This window comes from Pristis pectinata, chromosome 1 (genome assembly GCF_009764475.1).
Source record: "Pristis pectinata isolate sPriPec2 chromosome 1, sPriPec2.1.pri, whole genome shotgun sequence".
In the NCBI taxonomy this organism is placed as follows: domain Eukaryota; kingdom Metazoa; phylum Chordata; class Chondrichthyes; order Rhinopristiformes; family Pristidae; genus Pristis; species Pristis pectinata.
This window is the reverse complement of record NC_067405.1, coordinates 49,230,170-49,248,579: the sequence shown is the minus strand read 5'-3', so window position 1 is coordinate 49,248,579 and position 18,410 is coordinate 49,230,170. Positions and strand designations below refer to the sequence as shown.

The window sequence follows — 18,410 nt, the reverse complement described above, 5'->3', positions numbered from 1 at the left end:
ATGGATGCTGCTCAGAGTTCCTCCAGCAGATAGTTACTCCAGATTCCAGCATCTGCAGTCTCTTGTGCCTTTATATTTGCTGCATTGGCTTGTTGTGGGCTCAACTTTATCATCATTCATGACTAAGTCTCATCACCCTGACAAAAGGTAAGCAGAACTTTTGAGAAAAACATCCTGTTTCATCTTCATCATTAGTTATCACAATAGCACTGTACCGTTGATCCAAACATGTACTGGAACACAACAAGTCCCAATTCATTGTAATATAGCCCTATGTGAGGCATCATACTTTTAATTATCATTATTAAGTACACTCTGCACACTAGATGGAGGTTTTCCAAAGACAATAGCATATTTATGGTCAATCTAATAATATACATGGGGACCTGGTACCTGGAGGTAATGTTAAAGTAGCTATTGAGGGAAAAGCATCAAACATGAACGACATACAGTACATTGTGAAAATTCTCAGGTGGGTGGACCTCTATGCATACACATGGGCAATGCTGCAATATATTTGGCACATCTGATCTGGATCAATAATATCACTGAAGACAGTGATTAGAAATCAAAGGTCAGTCAAAATGTTGTTTTAACATTTTTATTTTTTCTACTTTTGATGAATGTTTTTTGGGACTTGAATTCTTATTAATGTAAATAATTATTTATTAGTACTGCTTTTAAATTCCAGTGTCATTGGAATTGGTTTATTATTGGCACGTGTACAGTGAAAAACTTGTCTTGCATACCATTCATACAGATTAATTAATTACACAGTGCATCAAGGTGGTACGAGGTAAAGCAATAACAGAATGCAGAATAAAGTATAACAGCTACAGAGAAAGTGCAGTGCAGGTAGACAATAAGGTGCAAGGTCATAACGAAGTAGATTGTGACTTCAAGAGTCCATCTTATCATACTTATCAATAGTCTTATAACAGCAGAATCAAAGCTGTCCTTGAGCGTTGTGGTATGTGTTTTCAGGCTTTTGTATCTTCTGCCTGATGGGAGAGGGGAGTAGATAGAATATCCAAGCTGGGTGGGGTCTTTGATTATGCTGTCTGCTTTACCAAGGCAGTGAGAAGTATAGACAGAGTCCATGGAGGGGAGGCTGGTTTCTGTGATGTGCTGGGCTATGTCCACAACTCTCTGCAGTTTCTTGCGGTCACAGCAGAGTGGTTGCCATAGCAAGCTGTGAAGCATCCGGATAGGATGCTTTCTATGGTGCATCGATAAAATTGGTGAGGGTCGATGGGGACATGCCAAATTTCTTTAGCTTCATGAGGAAGTAGAGACACTGGTGAGCTTTCTTGGCCATGTTATCTCTGTGATTGGACAAGGATAGGCTAATAGTGATGTTCACTCCTAGGAACTTGAAGCTCTCAATCACCAACACCTCAGCACCATTGATGTAGACAGGAGCGTGTGCACTGCCCCCTTCCTGACGTCAATTACCAGCTCTTTTGTTTGCTGACATTGAGGGAAAGGTTGTTGTCATGACACCATGTCACTAAGCTAGCTTCTCGTACTCCAACTCATCGTTATTTGAGATACGACCCACTGAGGTGGTATCATCTTCAAACTTGTAGATGGTGTTAGAGCAGAATCTGGCCAAGCAGTCATGAGTGTATGGGGAGTAGAGTAAGGGGCTGAGGACACAGCCTTGAAGGGCACCAGTGTTGAGAATAATTGTGCTGGAGGTGTTGCTGCCAATCCTCACTGATTGTGGTCTGTTGGTCAGAAAGACGAGGATCCAGTTGCAGAGGGAGGTGTTGAGTCTCAGGTCTTGGAGTTTGGTGATGAGTTTTTTTGGAATTATAGTATTGAAGGCGGATCTGTAGTCAATAAACAGTAGTCTAATCCACGTGTCTTTACTGTCCAGATGCTCCAGAGGTGAGTATAGGGCCAGGGAGATGACATCCATCATAGACTTGTTTCGGCGGTAGGTGAATTGCAGAAGTGTAGGTGACATTGCCATGTCCTATATCAGTTTCTTTTAGGGCTTGGGTTTTAAGCAGTGGCAACTAATGTAAAAACGATTGTCTGTTTCCTGTACTTGGTTTATGGATCCAGAAGACAATAATTTATCACAGAGGTTCAGGCTGATTCCAAAGTCAACCGCTTTGTATTGATTAAGGGAGAGATCCTGATTGCTTGGATTATTTTTTTAATAAGGTTCACTGCATGCAGTTTATAGTAATTAAGAGTTTGTTAGTAGCCTTTGAGTTTCACAAAGCCAACCTACCAAATAAGGCATCTTGTATATTGAACTGCAACTTAAATCTGGGTCACCAATAACATTATTTTTCAGTCAATGTAGTGGTAAAATGACTTAAGTACAACAAATGCATTATTGCTGTCACTTTAATGGAGGCAATGCCATTATAATTATCTTCACTAAGAATGATGGTAACATTTCACGTAGGTCCCAGAAAATTGCGATGTGGCGTCAGTAATGACATGAGCAGATAATGTCATAATATTGTAAAATTCTTCCACTATACTGTAAAGGTGTCATTATTAGATTGCAATTTTATAGCAAATTTTGGCCCTGCATTTCGGGAGTGTTCGTCAGGCAAGAATATCCCCAGATGGCAGACAGTTTCATAGCAGTATCTGTAAAGTACTTTCTTTCACCTACCATATTATCTATCATTACCCAAAGGCAATATAATTACTGCTGATATAAACCTTGAATATCAGTCAGTGGCATGAGGTACTGTGAAGGCCAGTGACACATATCCAAATTACTCTGAAATTCAAAATGACTGTAATGTGTAAAATTACAGAAATATGAATTAAAAGTGTTGTAGTCACAACACAGTTCTCCTCTAGTAATGGAAGTATATTTTAAAGGCATTTTTCCCTGCTTGTGGCTTTAGTAAGTACATTTTGCAAGGAAATATAAAGTGCAAAATAAAGACATGACTCGCATTCCATAATTTGGATGCCTCCTTTTGACACCTCTAAGTGACCCAGCCTTGGGTACCAAGGAATAATTTCAAAAGTTTGCAGATAATACAAACATCATCAATTCAGTAAATAGTAGGATGACTATAACAGATTTCAAGACAGCAGAGAAACTGGTGAAATAAACAGATGAGTGGCAGGTGAAACTTAAGGTAGTAAAGCATGAAATGATGCATTGTGGCAGAGAGAATGAAGAGAGGTAATATGAACTAAATGTATACTTTAACAGCAACTGTGATTTTGAAGATGGCAGGAGAAATTGGGAAATTGCAGTAAAGGCATATGGGATCTTTGGCTTTATAAATGGCATACAGACAAAAGCAAATAGGTTATATTGAACTTTTATAAAATACTAGTCAGCTGTCAGTTGGAGTACTATGGTCAATTTTGGGTGCTACATTTGAAGAAGGATCAAAAGGCCTTCGAGATTCTCCAAGCAGGAGAATTTTTGTAAAAGGCTACCAGGGTTGAGAGTGTGGGGTGTAGGATATGGCAGCGTGGCTGCGGTTTTATGGATAGATGAAACCAGTTGAGATTGTGCCTTTAGAGAAGGTTGGAGGAGATTTGATAACAGGCAAGAACTTTGGTGAGGCCCTTGCCTATTATCAAATAGTATCTGGTAATAGGTCCTTGCCTATTATCAGAGAGTATTTTTAGTTTCTATCTTTTAGTTGGATTTTTAATAAATTTCTTGTACATTATTTAATGAAAGCTAATCAAATGCACCTGGCTTAGATAACAGAATATGCAGTAAAGCATCTAAAATTTTAAAATAGACAAAGGATATGACCTAATTTAACCAACAGTGAAAGAATATGCAGTAACTGTTATCTCTGCCTCAGTCAATTTAAATACAGCACTTTTGCAGAGCTTTCACAGACTTAAGTGGAATTATTACGTCCGAAGTAAGACTGGCAGCTCCAACATCTGAACCTATCCCTCGTGTGCTACAAAGTGAAGTAATACATCCTGTTGCTTTCCTGAGAATAGTGGCCTCTTTAGGGTTCTCTTCAAGATCAGTATGAGACACTGTCAGAGCTGGGTGCCATGGGAAATAGCAAGAGCAAGAATATTTTAAGTGGTAATGTCATCTTCGCTGCAATGAGTTGAAAAGGACCACATAGGAAGCTGGGATAAAACATCAGAAACAGGAGTAACTAGCTATTCAAGCCCTTGAGTTTGCTCTGCTGTTCAGTTGATACATTGTGGATTTGTGCCTTAGTTTCATTTACCCAACTGTATTCTGATATCCTATAGCCCACACCTAGCATAGTATAGAGAGAACTGTACATTATAGGAAAACTTTTACCAGAGCAAAGCAAGCAGCAGCAGCAGTGATGGGATCTTCTAGTAGTCTAAATAACCAAGGTAGTTAAGTATATCTGAAGACCACTGTATATCATTTTCTGAAGCCTGTAATATTACATAAGCATTTATGGTTTTGAGAATTTATGCACCAGGACTGATGTAATCAATCAACCTATAAGTTGCACTGATTTTTTTTATTATGTATCCTACAAATGTCTTGATCTATTTTATAAGTAGCTTTCAGAAAACAATTCAAAATTTAACTCCAGCAACCAGACCACTTAAGGTTGACACTTTTATTTGGGTGTATAGATTTGCCTTGATAAGCTGTCTGGGTAAACATGTACAAGTTAGATTAACTTCTCAATTGAAATGAGATATCATAGAAACCACTACAGCAGAATACCCAGTGGATATTACAGTTAATTTCTGAAAGACAAATAAATGCAGTAAACATATACATTTATGTGGAGGTTGCAAAATTGCTTATGTACAGAAAAATGGTTATGTAGTAGAAGCTGAGAAATCAGATCAAATTGAAGTGTTCCAAAAGTGCCATCAACAGTGGGATTTATATGATTTCTACCCATGATTTGAACTCTAAGACAAATTTATATTTCAAAACTTACTCTCTGATTTAGTTTCATAGTTTGTAGCTTAGCTATGCCGGTTTACATGGCAGAAGGGTGGAAACTGGTTTGGTAAATTTCATCAGCGAAGGCCATACTTGCAGCTGCCTTAAAACCCTTAAAATACATTTTAAATAATTGAAAACATTGAAACAAACTCAATTCTTCCTTGTAGCTGAGTCCATTTAAATGAGTGGACTCCGTGTTGTAGGTCCAACACATGCAGTTCACCAGCAGTAAAGGAATTAACATTGAAAAATGGCCAACAGGATGCCAAACTTAGTGGAACTTGCAATGAGGATTGCTGCATTCGTTGTGGGCAACACAGCTCCAGCAACAGAGAGTCAGAGCTGGCCTCCAGTGTTGTCTATGTGGAGCTTGCATGTTCTCTCCGCGACTCTGTGGATCTCCTTGGGTACTCCGGTTTTCTTTTACATCCCAGAGATGTGCTGGTTAGTAGGTTAAGTGGCCAGTGTAAATTGCCCCTAGTTTATACTCCAATGAGTGGCAGAATCTGAAGGAAGTTGATGGGAAAGTGGGAAAAATAAAATGGCATTAGCGTAAATGGGTGCTTGATGTCTGGCGTGGATTTGGTGAGCCAAAGGGCCTTTTTGCGTGCTGTATAACTGTGTTTATATCTATGATTTACTAACGTTTCCCAACAATTTCTATTTCTTTTGACTCCAGGTGACTGTTTAAATGTTTAGTATTGATAGCACAAGTAGATGAATAGAATAAATGCATTTAAGGCAAAATCTAGATAAGTATATGATGGAGAAAGGAATGGAAAGGTATGTTAATCAGTTTTAATGTCAGATTACCAGCTACCTTAATATTTTGCTTTTTGTAGGATGGTGGATTTGGTGTATGAGGAGAGGTTAAATAAATTGGTATTCTTTAAGGTTTAGAAGAGGAGATCTTATTAAAACTTACAAGATTCTTAGAGGGCTTGACAGGCTAGATGCAGGGAGGATGCTTCTCCTGACTGAGAAATCTGGGACCAGGGATTAGAATAAGGGGTGCACTAATCAAAGTCAGGCTTCAAACAGTCACTTTTATCTTTCTCTTTTGTTCACTGGACGAGCTCTTTTATAACTACATTTGCTTTTTAAACTGGTTCAGTAAAATGCTATCAGGTTGCTTCGGCCATAAGCAATGGAAGATGATTGCTAAAAACGATGGGAACAAAGGACACTTTTGAGCCCCACATTATTTTGAGGGAATTTATACTCCAGCCAAGGATATAAAATAATTAAAGGCATTTAACATCAAATCCGAAAAGCATTTACCCTCACTTACGAAGTGTTGGGGTTGTGGTTCCCAGGTTCTGGTCTGTATACCCTGAGGGTACTCATTCTCCTTTTGGGGTACTTGACAGGAATTGTGAAATTTTTCACAGCAGATTGTCCAATTGGTGTTGCAGCTGCTGTTGCTGGACCTTGGAAGCAGGATCAGAATCCGACCACTGGTCTCTCTGAATCTTGGAAGAGCAGGTGCCTCATCCAGGTGTGGTGGGAATGACTGAGGGGCCAGAGGTACCCCTTGCCTCTGGTGTTCTTTTTTCTCATGGGTGGCCCACAGATGGTCCCTGAACACCAAGGGCAGGAAGTTGCTGGGCAGCACAGCTTGACGAGCCCCGTTGATGGCTGCATCACCTGTTAAAGCCTGGGCTAGTCTGTCTGCTGCTGTCACTGATTCTTTGTATAACCTCTCCTGGCTCAGCCTCTGCAGAATATGGACAGTGTGATACCTGCATCACCCAGATGCTTCAACCGGCTTTCCAGGTTGCCTTTTGCCTCGCTTTTAGATCAGGGCCCTTACTTGGGGTAGACAGGGTTAGCTTCAGGATTGCCATTGTTACTGTTTCTGCTGCTATGTTGGGAGAGCCATGACACAGCTGGTAAACCTGGTAGGGCTGAAAATCAGAATGTATTCCTCAACACCTTGGGCATCTGGAAAACAAAGTGTATATTGGTGAGAAGAATGTGCTTATATATTTAAATGACTATGAGCGGTAGGAATAATGTATTCAGTAGCTTGTGTAGTTAAAGCTGAATAGTGGCAACTTGAAGTGCTTGTCTGTTTTTTGTCAAGTTTTTGAAATTTGTTCAAGAGTAGATTTTTGATTGAAATTTTGTTGATCTCACAGATATTTGTGAAAGAATCAATATTCCTCAGAAATAATTTCACTTTTTATTTAGTTTTATATTCAGATACACAGTAATAATTTAAGCATTGTTAAGCTTTAATGCTTTTGCCTGCTGTATGATTTATGATTAAATGTTGTTTATTTAAATACGGCAGGAATTGAATGAAATGTCACGCTGAAATTGGCAACATAAGATAAGACGTTTATTTATTAGTCACATGTACATCGAAACACACAGTGAAAAGCATCATTTTGTGTTACTAAGAATGTGCTGGGGGCAGCCTGCAAGTGTCGCCACTCTTCCAACACCAACGTAGCATGCCCACAGCTCCTAACCTGTGTGACTTTGGAGCACCTGGAGGAAATCCACACAGACACACGGGGACAAACTCCTCACAGACAGCGGTGGGATGTATTGTGAGGTAGCTGTTGTACAGTGGAAACCAACGTTTAAACAAAAAATCATGCATGGGAATCTTCCACTGCTCAGAAATGGAGTGGAAGCAAGTCATCCTCAGTCTTGAGGGACAGAAAAAGAAGAGGAAGAAAACTTTTTTTGTATCGTAAATCTTTCCTCACTTAAAATATTAGTTATTTCCAGATATTAAAGGAATCAGGGGATATTGGGTTCATGCAGGAAAATGGCACTGATTTCAGAAATGAGCCATGATCTTATAGGATGGCGGAGAAGGCACAAAGGGCCAAAAGGGTTTACTCCTGCTTCTGTCTCTCATTTTCTGTAAATTGTTTCATGTTTAGGTGTCATCATACAGTTTAGAATGATAGACAAAATAATCTTCAAAACACATGGAGTATATACTTGGAAGACCAGCATATTGATGTCCATACAGTTTTATGGTTTCACTTGAATAAAACACTGCTGGCTGCCTGAGGAATTCTGCAATGTTGGTTGATGGATGTTACTTTTTAAACATACAAGCAGATTGCTGGCAGGGATCATGTTAACTCATTCTGCAGGTCCTGCTACACACATGGTAGCTTTTGATGTGCCAAAATTGAACAATGTTTACATAATAATTCAGGAGCTATGGTATCATGAAAATTTGATTAAGGACACATTTCAATTAAAAAAGATGAAATTCTGTCTCATGAAAGAGAGGTTTTGTTAGGAGAATCTCCCATTTGGGTAATTTAGCCAACATTAGTGCAATAGTGCTCATCTGCCGGAAATGTATGGTTTACTTTTCTTAGCGAGTGAAAAGTTACTTAATTCAAATTATCTAGCTACTCTGTTTGGTTAAATAATAAAATCACATGCTTCTAAACTAACACAATGGAGGAAAACAACCAGCTAGTTAATCATAGCTAAATGCTCCTGTCCTAATTAAACCCTGTCCCTCCCTGCCCTTACCTTTGCCATAACTCTCACCAATCATGCATCTTTGTAAGTTCTTGCCTACTATGACATATCTTACCAGATGCATTCTCTGCCCTGGTCAAGAATCAGTCAGGACCCTTTTAATGTGTTGTAGAGTCAGCAACTATTGCACCAACCAGCAATGGATTCCAGAGATTCCTAGGTCACCGTTATGTTTAAGTTGCTCTGAAGTAAAAAAAAGAAAACATTGATGCCATCTGCTAAGTTGAGATTTTTCAAGGATAGAATAATTCTTGTGGTTCTCCAAGAATTGTTTTCAAAGTCACTATTGACTTGCATGGTGTAAGAGTTGATTTATATTGAATGATTCAATTAATAAAATGTAATATCTTTTTAGATTTGGTGCAGTTATTCTAAATTGAAGATCTATGCACATTAATACCATGTCCTTTATCTTCTTCAATGTCTTTTAGTATTGTTTCCAGAAAAACAATATGAGTTGTATGTTTTGTTCACCAGCAAAAATGAAAAGAAATATTCTCTTGCTTTTTCTACATTCAATTTAAAATTATTTGATAAATTAGGTTTTCAGTTTTTAACATTTTTTATGCAGACTAATAAGATAAATTAGAAAAATCTGCTGTCTGTCAAACTAATAAGAGTTTTCATATGGACTGAAACTCCTAAAATGATGCAGGTTGGTTGAATGTTGTACAATTTATGCACTGAAGATCTTTTAAGGAGGTCATTTGTGGAAATGTATCTAGTTTTAGGCTATAATTTCAATTCCCTTTCAATCATCTCCAAACAATTATGTACATTGATATGGCAGGTTTCCTTCACAAAAACTGTATTTTGCTTGTTGGCAAGCAGAATCTGCAGAAGCAAAAGACTGCAAGTGTTATAATCTAAAATAAAAACTCAGCAGGTCAGGCAGCATCTGTGAAGAGAGTTAACATAAATAGAATTAATAATTCAAGTCGATGGCCTTTCGTCAGAATGAGGAAAAATTAGAAATGATTATTTGTTTAGGACTAATGATCAGGAATTTCTTCCCCCCTATGTATGATCAATCTTGGCAATTTTCTATCCAAGAGGGTTTGTGCTGCTCTGTATCTGAGTATGTTGAAGACAAAATGAAGGGAATTAGGGGATAGGACATCAGTACAGGAAAATGATGCAAGGGTGAAAGATCAGCTATGATTTTTATTGAATTGTGGGGCAGGGACAAGGGGCCGAATGGCTCACACTTCCCTTTAGTTTTCATGTTTCTTATGATTTTATTGAAAAGTGAGAAAGGTAGACAGAATCCAATGTCTAATAGTCTGGAGACCAGGAAAGATTGAATGACACAACTGGTAGTGGTGTCAGCTCAAAGAGGATGATGAAGGCTGGTGAATAACTTTTATTTATTAGTCTTTGACAGTCTCTTTCAGTTAATACTACCTCCACTTTCATCATTCAGTCTCTTCTATACTCCATCCTGTTACAGACATTCCCCACATCCTTTCCACATCTCCTTCTCTCCCCCCACCCCCACCACCAACTTTTCCTGCAACTTGTTTTATTTCTAAGTATTTGGTTTATTATTGTCACGTGTACTGAGATACAGTGAAAAGCTTTGTTTGTGTGCTATCCAGACAGATCATTCCATACATAAGTACTTTGAGGTAGTTTAAAAGGAAAAACAATAATGCAGAATATAGTATTACAGTTACAGAGAAAGTGCAGTGCAGGTAGTCAGATAAGGTGCAAGGGCCATGATGAGGTAAATTGAGAGATCACAAGTTATTTATCATACAAGATATCTGTTCAAAAGTCTTATAACAGTGGGAGAGAAACTGTCCTTGAGCCTGGTGATACATGTTCTCAAGCTTTTGTATCTTCTGCCCAATGGGAAGGGGGAGAAGAGTGAATGACCCAGCATGGGAGGGGTCTTTGATTACGTAGGCTGCTTTCCCAAGGCAGCAGGAAGTGTAGACTGAGTCAGTGGAGGAGAGTCTGGTTTTCGTGATAGAGTGGGCTGAGTTCACAACTTTCTGCAATTTCTTGTTGTCTTGGGCAGAGCAGTGATGGAGATACCAAGCTGTGATGCATCCCAATAGGATGCTTTCTGTGGTGCATCTCTAAAAATTAGTGAGCATCAAAGGGGACAAGCCCGATTTCCTTAGTCTTCTGAGGAAGTAGAGGCATTGGTGTGCTCTCTTGGCCATCTATGCGGCTGGACCGGGACAATTTATTGATGATGTTTACACCTAGGAACTTGAAGCTCTCAGCCATCTCCACCTCAGCACCATTGATACAGACAGACGTGTGCTCCAACCTGGTTCCTAAAGTCAATGACCAGCTCTTTTGTTTTGCTGACATTGAGGGAAAGGTTGTTGTCTTGACACTACACCACAAGCCTCTCTCTCACCTTACTGTAATCTGTCTTCTTGTTGTTTGAGATTCAGCCCACGACGGTGGTGTCATTTGCAAACTTGCAGATGGAATTAGAGCAGAATCTGTCCACACAGTTGTGAGTGTATAGGGAGTAAAATAGAAGTTGAAGACAATTGTGGCAGTGGTGTTGCTGCCTATCCTTGCTGTTTGCAGTCTGTTGGTCAAGAAGTCAAGGATCCAGTTGCAGAGGGAAATGCCGAGTCCTAGGTCTGGAAGTTTGGAGATGAGTTTGTTTGAAATTATGGTATTGAAGGGGGAGCTATATCAATAAATAGGAGTCTGACGTAGGTGTCTTTGTTATCCAGATGTTCCAGGGATGAGTGTAGGGCCAGGAAGCTGGCTGTCGCCATTGACCTCTTTTGGCAGTAGGCGAATTGCAATGGACTGAGGTTGTCTGGGAGGCTCGAGTTGGTGTGTGTCATGACCAGCCTCTCGAAGCAATCCAGATGGTAAATGTTGGAGCCACCGGGTGGAAGTCAATTAAGGCATGTTACCTATTTTTCTTGGCACTGGGATGATAGTGGTCTTCTTAAAGTAGCTGGGACCTCAGATTGGCGGAGGGAGACATTAAAGTTGTCTGCGAATGCTCCCACTGGCTGATCCGTGCAGGATCTGAGGACACAGCTGCGGACTCTATTTGGGCCAGTCACTTTCCATGGACTCACTCTCAGGAAGGCTGATCTGCCTTCTGCGACAATGAATTTTGGGTACAGTTGCGTTGGGGGCTGTTGGGGCGGGTGGTGTCAGCTCATTGACCTCCTGTTCAAAATGTGCATAGAATGCATTGAGCTCATTGTGGAGGAATGTATTGGTGTTGGTTTATTATTGTCACTTGTACCGAGGTACAGTGAAAAACTTGTCTTGCATACCGATCGTACAGGTCAGTTCATTACACAGTGCAGTTACATTGAGTTAGTGCAGAGTGATATGTTGTTGCCAGCGATGCTGCCTGACTTCATTTTCAAGTTCAGAAGTAAGGTCATCCATATCTGCTGAATATTTCCATAATTTTCTGTCTTTATTTTGGTAGAATCTACTATTAATTCATAAGATGTTAATTGTATTATCTAATTAAATATATTCTTTTAATGATCATATTGTAGCGACTCACCGTCCGAGCAAGCAAACCGGCTCGGCGGTCAGGTCACGTGTCGTCGGAGCGGCCTGGCCCAAGATGGCGCTGGGCATTCGTCTTCCTCGAGTGACGGGGGAGAACCCACGTGCGGGAGAAGTTTGATGACGTAGCGCATACGTCATTTCCGTTTCGGTGGGCAGGAACCGTTCCTCTTAAAAGGCCTGCGCAAGGCTGGGAAAATGAATCAGTTTTGTTCTGCAGCTCATCGACTAGTGTCTTACTTTCACATCGCGGTAGCAAGCCGCTACGTTGGTGACCCTGACAGTCCAAACAGATTTTGGACCCACACAATGGATGACAACGCAGCAGCACTCAAGCTGCCCACCTTTTGGACGCTTCGGCCCCGCGTCTGGTTCGACCAAGCCGAAGCACGATTCCAACTTCGGCAGATCACTTCTGACTCCACAAAGTACTACCATGTGGTCAGCTCTCTGGACCAGGAGACAGCCGCCCAGGTTGGAGACTTCATCCAGTCTCCTCCGGAGGAAGGCAAGTACCCGGCTTTCAAAGACTTTCTTATTCAGACCTTCGGCCTCTCACGTCGCGAGCGCGCCGCCCGTCTGCTTCATCTCGACGGCCTAGGGGACAGATCCCCATCGGCCCTGATGAATGAGATGCTGGCCCTGGCTGAGGGACACAAGCCCTGCCTGATGTTTGAACAGGGCTTCCTCGAACAACTACCCAATGACATTCACCTGCTGTTGGCCAACGCTGATTTCAGCAACCCATGTGAGGTAGCTGCCCGGGCAGATGTCCTGTGGAAGGCCAAACGCGAGAGCAGTTCGTCCGTCAGCCAAATTGCCAGACTACAGGCCCAATGCCTACCTAAACCAGTCCAAGCAACTGAGCGACCACACCCCAGAACCACAAACGACGACACTGGCGACCAGCTGTGTTTCTACCATCAGAGGTGGGGCGCGGAGGCCCATCGATGCCGCCCACCCTGCAAGTTTCAGGGAAACGCCAGGGCCAGCCGCCGCTGATGGCTACGGCGGCTGACCGCCAACCACAGCCTCCTATTCATTTGGGACAAGCAGTCCGGGCTTCGTTTCCTCGTCGATACTGGAGCAGAGGTCAGTATTTTGCCCCCGACTGGCCGCAACACTCGTAGAAGGCAACAGGGTCCCTTACTCAAAGCCGCAAATGGCACAATGATACGGACTTTCAGTACACGTGCAGTTCAATTACAATTCATTGACAGCCGTCTTTACTGGAACTTTACCCTGTCGCCGTTGCCCAGCCACACCTGGGAAGCCGATTTCCTTCTGGGCCCACAGCCTGTTAGTTGACCTGTGAGGGAAGCGGGCTAGTGCACTCCAGAACTTTCCCAAACCTACCCCCTAGGAGAAGTCCAACCTACCAGCCCCGCGCCTGGACTCCGTTTCCCTGTCTGGCAACGAGTTCACCAAGCTCCTAGCCGAGTTCCCATCGGGTTTTGGCCACCTCAGTTTACAAATTCGATGCCCAAACACGGGGTGCAACATCACATCATTACCACAGGGCCACCCCTTCATGCCCGAGCACGACGAACTACCTCCAGACAAGCTCCGCCTGGCAAAGGAAGAGTTCCACCGCATGGAGGAGCTGGGGATCGTTTGCAGGTCAGACAGCGCTCTGGGCCTCACCCCCTGCACATGGCCCCCAAAGCCACCAGCGGGTGGAGGCCCTGCAGCGACTACCGCAGGCTTGAATGACGCTACCACCTCAGACCCCGTCCCTCACATCCAGGATTTCGCAGCGAACCTACATGGGGCCCACATCTTCTCCAAGGTGGACCTCGTCCGGGGATACACCAAATCCCAGTCCACCCTGACGACTTCCCCAAAACTGCGCTTATCACTCCATTCGGCCTCTTCGAATTCCTTCGAATGCCATTTGGCATTATGAACGCCGCGCTAGACTTTCCAGCAGCTGATGGATGCGGTAGGCCGAGACCTGGACTTCGTGTTCATTTAGTTAGATGACATACTAATCGCCAGCCGTGACTGCCAAGAACACCTTTCCCACCTCTGCCAAACTGTACTCCCGTCTCGTGATTTTGGCATCACTATCAACCCAGCCAAGTGCCAATTCGGACTCGACTCTATCGATTTCCTCGGCCACAGAATCACCAGCGAAGGAGCAACACCCCTATCTGCCAAGGTAGACGCTATCCGCCATCTTACCCGTCCCAACACGGTCAAAGGCCTGCAAGAATTCCTGGGATGGTCAACTTTTACCATCAGTTCATCCCTGCAGCAGCCCGTATCATGCGCCCTTTGTTCTCTGCTGATGTCTGGCAACGGGCAAGGACATCGGCCTGGAATGACGAGGGCCGCTGCTGCCTTCGTTAAGGCCAAAGACGCCCTGGCAGACGCCGCGATGCTGGTACACCCCTAGGACAGGACAATCCCCAACCGCCCTCATGGTGGACGCATCCAAACACCGCGGTCGGTGGGGTACTGGAACAACTAATCGAAGGGCTGTTGGCAACCCTTGGCATTTTTCAGCAGGCACCTTAGACCACCCGAACTGAAATACAGCACTTTTGATCGGGAACTTCTAGCGCTGTACCTGGCAGTCTGGGCATCTCCTGTACTTTTTAGAAGGTAGGCCTTTCACCGCTTTCACTGACCTTTGTCCTTCACCTTCTCCAAGGTTTCCGATCCCTGGTCAGCTCGTCAGCAGCGACATTTGTCCTACATTTCCAAATTCACAACCAATATCCAACATGTCTCTGGAAAGGACAATGTCATTGCTGACGCTCTTTTCCAGACCGACCATCCAACAGCCTGTTCCTGGGTGTAGACTACACGGCCCCTGGCTGACGCACAGCAAGCCGACGACGAGCTGCCCAGCTACCAGAACCGCAGTCTCGGGCCTGCAGCTCCAAGATTTCTTAGTTGTCCAGGTCAGCAGACCCACCTTTGCGCCATCGCAACAGGTCAGCCCCGCCCTATAGTTCCTGCAGCCTGGCGGAAACGCGTTTTTTGACTCAGTACACGGGTTGGCGCACCTGTCTATCAGATCAACTGTCCGACTGGTCGCCCAGCAAGTTCGTCTGGCACGGCCTGCGCAACACAAGGTCAGTGAGTGGGGCCAGGACTTGTCCGCACTGCCAGACATCAAAAATCCAACGACACACCAAGGTTCCTGCCACAGCAGTTCGAGCCTACCCATAGAAGGTTCGACCACATCCACGTCGACCTCGTTTGGTCCTCTACCAGTTTCAAGAGGAGCACGGTACCTCCTTACCATCGTGACCGGTTCACGAGGTGGCCAGAGGCAACCCCTCTATCCGACATCACGACTGATTCCTGCGCCCGGGCGCTGCTCACAACTTGGATCTCGCGTTTTGGTGTTCCAGCCCACATTACTTTAGACAGGGGCGCCCAGTTTACCTCCAGCCTCTGGTCTGCATTAGCGAACGTGCTAGGGACACAGCTGCACACCACCACGGCCTACCACCCTCAATCAAACGGGTTGGTGGAACGTTTCCACCACCATCTGAAATGAGCCCTGATGGCCCGCCTGAAAGGTCCTAACTGGGTCGACGAACTGCCTTGGGTTCTGCTCGGCATACGCACTGCCCCCAAGGAAGATCTCCACGCTTCGTCAGCTGAACTCGTGTATGGTGCGCTCCTGGTCATCCCGGGGGATTTCATACCCGCCCTTCGGGGCCAAGAGGAACAACCCACAGCAGTCCTGGAAAGACTGCGCGAGAAGCTTGGCAGCTTGGCACCGATTCCCACTTCGCGGCATGTTCAAGCCCCATCCTGTGAGCCCAAGGAACTACGAGACTGTAAGTTCATTTTCGTTCGCAGGGGCACACCCCGGGCACCGTTGCAACGGCCATACGAGGGGCCGTTCCGGGTCATCAGGAATAATGGGTCCACCTTTATTTTGGAAATTGGTGGCAAGGAAGAGGTTTTCATGACGGACTGCCTCAAACCGGCCCATTTAGATCTACAACAACCGGTCGAGATCCCAACACTGCGACGCAGAGGTCGACCTCCTAAGCAACAGCTGGCACAGCCCGCAAACCTTGGGGACCATATCGCCGATTCTGGGGGGGTTGTGTAGCAACTCACCGTCTGAGCAAGCGAAGCTGCTTGGCGGTTGGGTTGCGCGTCGCTGGAGCGGCGAGGCCCAAGATGGCGCTGGGCCTTTGTCTTCCCTGAGTAACCCGCGTGCGGGAAAAGTTTGATGACGTAGCGCATACGTCATTTCCGTTTTCGGTGGGTGGGAACAGTTCCTCTTAAAAGGCCCGCGCAAGGCAGGAGAATAAATTAGTTTTGTTCTGCAGCTCATCGACTATTGTCTTACTTTTGCATCGCAGTAGCAGCCGCTACAATATTGTGATTTAAACTCTCTGTTAAACCAGACCACATTGTTTAAACATGAACTCAGCATAATTGATGTTACACAGGGTTAGAATAAAACGAATATTGGGTCTTTGCAAAGTTAGGTATGTTGCAATAATGGCAAATAAAGTGGCTGTTCTGAGTGCAAAATTACTTCAGCAAAATTCTTGTAAGTGGACTTCCTTGGACTGAAATATTCAGAAGTAAATATTTCAGGATAAATAGAGAAAAAAAATCTGCTGCTCAGTGAATCAGTTACTTGCAGCTACAAGTAGAGGAATAACAACAAAAGAATTAAGAGACCCGTTAAAAGATTTATTTTGTATGGGTTGTTAGGAAATTCAAATGATCTGTCGAAGCAAAATTTTTGTACAGTGTAAAAGGGTCAAATATCTTGGGGGGGGAAGAATAAGGTATTGGGTAAAAGAAATATGGTTAAAGAGACCGTCTTTCAGAGAGCAAAACAAGCAGAATGGGTTGAATGGTTTTCTCTCTCTAAAATTTAATTATTTTAAGCACCACCAATGATTATCAACCCCAAGAACCTGTGGAGTTTATATAAAAAAATATGGTATCAGATTGCTGGTTTTAAAACAAAATTGTTCAAGTTTATTAATGACCATGTCAGCTTGCAAATTCAAGGGCTTAACGGATGTGATGTAAACTGTGATTCCTTGGTGAACTACTTTGTGCAGTTCAGCTGTTTGTTTTTTCCAAATTACAAATCAGCATCAATGTCTCATTTATTTTGAACCACATGCTAGATTTGCTAACTAATTGTCTGCTAAACACACTGCTGAAAATTTGGGTTGGTAGTCAGAATACATCTACACTTCTAAATGTAATAATTATTACTGCAATCCCAATGTGTCCCAAACACAGAAAATTTCAAATTTTTCAGTTGAATTCATGTCTGTACCAAATGCTAAATAGAAAATTGCTTATAAATAAATCTTTTTTCTTACTGAAGCTGTGCCTCTTTTTCCTCCTAAATCCGATCTTCCTTTCCTTCCCTTAATTTATGTCTGTATCTGATTTGACTTGAATTCACTCATCTTTTTCATTGTCTCTCATTCTTTCTCAACTTTTAAATCTCACTGGTCAATGAAGCAAACTGGTGGTCCGACCATTTACTCAGTCTGGACATCCTTTGAACTTTGGATACTAAGTCTGCTTGTCATAATAGCAGCTTTTGGCACAAAACTTTTTAAATGAAAGGTGCAGGATTTAATTCATGGTGCAATTTGCAAGATGCCCTAATTCTGTATGCTTTACCAATGGAATAAATAATTACATTTAATCTACTCAGAATTTATTTCTGCCATTATTTTAAAGTAGTATCATATTATCCTTTATTATACTTCAAACCATCTGTGATTATTTAATATAGTTGGCTTGATCCAAATAGGAATGTATATTGTGATTGAATTTCATTGCTATTGAACAATTTAATGCTTGGAGGCATTTTACTATGTTGGAGGACCAAATGTACAAATGTCACTTGGTAGTGTTCAAATAGAATCTATCAAATGAGATTTCAATGAATGCACTTTTCTGTGCAAGTTTATTTAGTTACAAAATTGGTGAGATTCTTTTAAAGCAAAAAGATTTGACTTCAAGAATGCTAATGTATTATTGATTACTGTAAAACAAATACCTAAAATGCCTTTATTTAATAAAGAACTGAAGAATTAGAACAGTACAGTATTTGCAGGGCTTCACAAGAACTGACTATTTTGTGCAAAGCAAAATTTGCATTTAATTTTCTTTAATAAGTCTGTTATTTCCAATGAGGAGAGTTTCTGAGTTGTTAAAGATATTATTTGCTTCTATTGTGTACATAATGCTGTCGTTGTAACTCAGAAGCTACTTAAATGACATTCTCTTTTAATATTGAGTGTTGTGAACAAATAACATACTAAATGATAAAATGACCTCTATTGTGGTAGATTTGCATAATCTCCTTGCAGCCGCTGAGTTCAATGCTCCAATTGGCTACCTTGCTTTCATCAAGTGTCTGGTTTTAATAGGTGGCTGCCCCCAGCCTCCTCAGCTCAACGGAATTGTTCAGACAAGGGTGACACGCACTCATTCT

At 42.7% G+C, this 18,410-nt stretch overlaps 1 protein-coding gene across 1 annotated transcript in view; it reads left to right on the top strand.

The window, feature by feature from the left end:
- Positions 1 to 18,410, top strand: part of znf385b (zinc finger protein 385B) — a 320,687-nt gene that overhangs the window by 203,619 nt on the left and 98,658 nt on the right.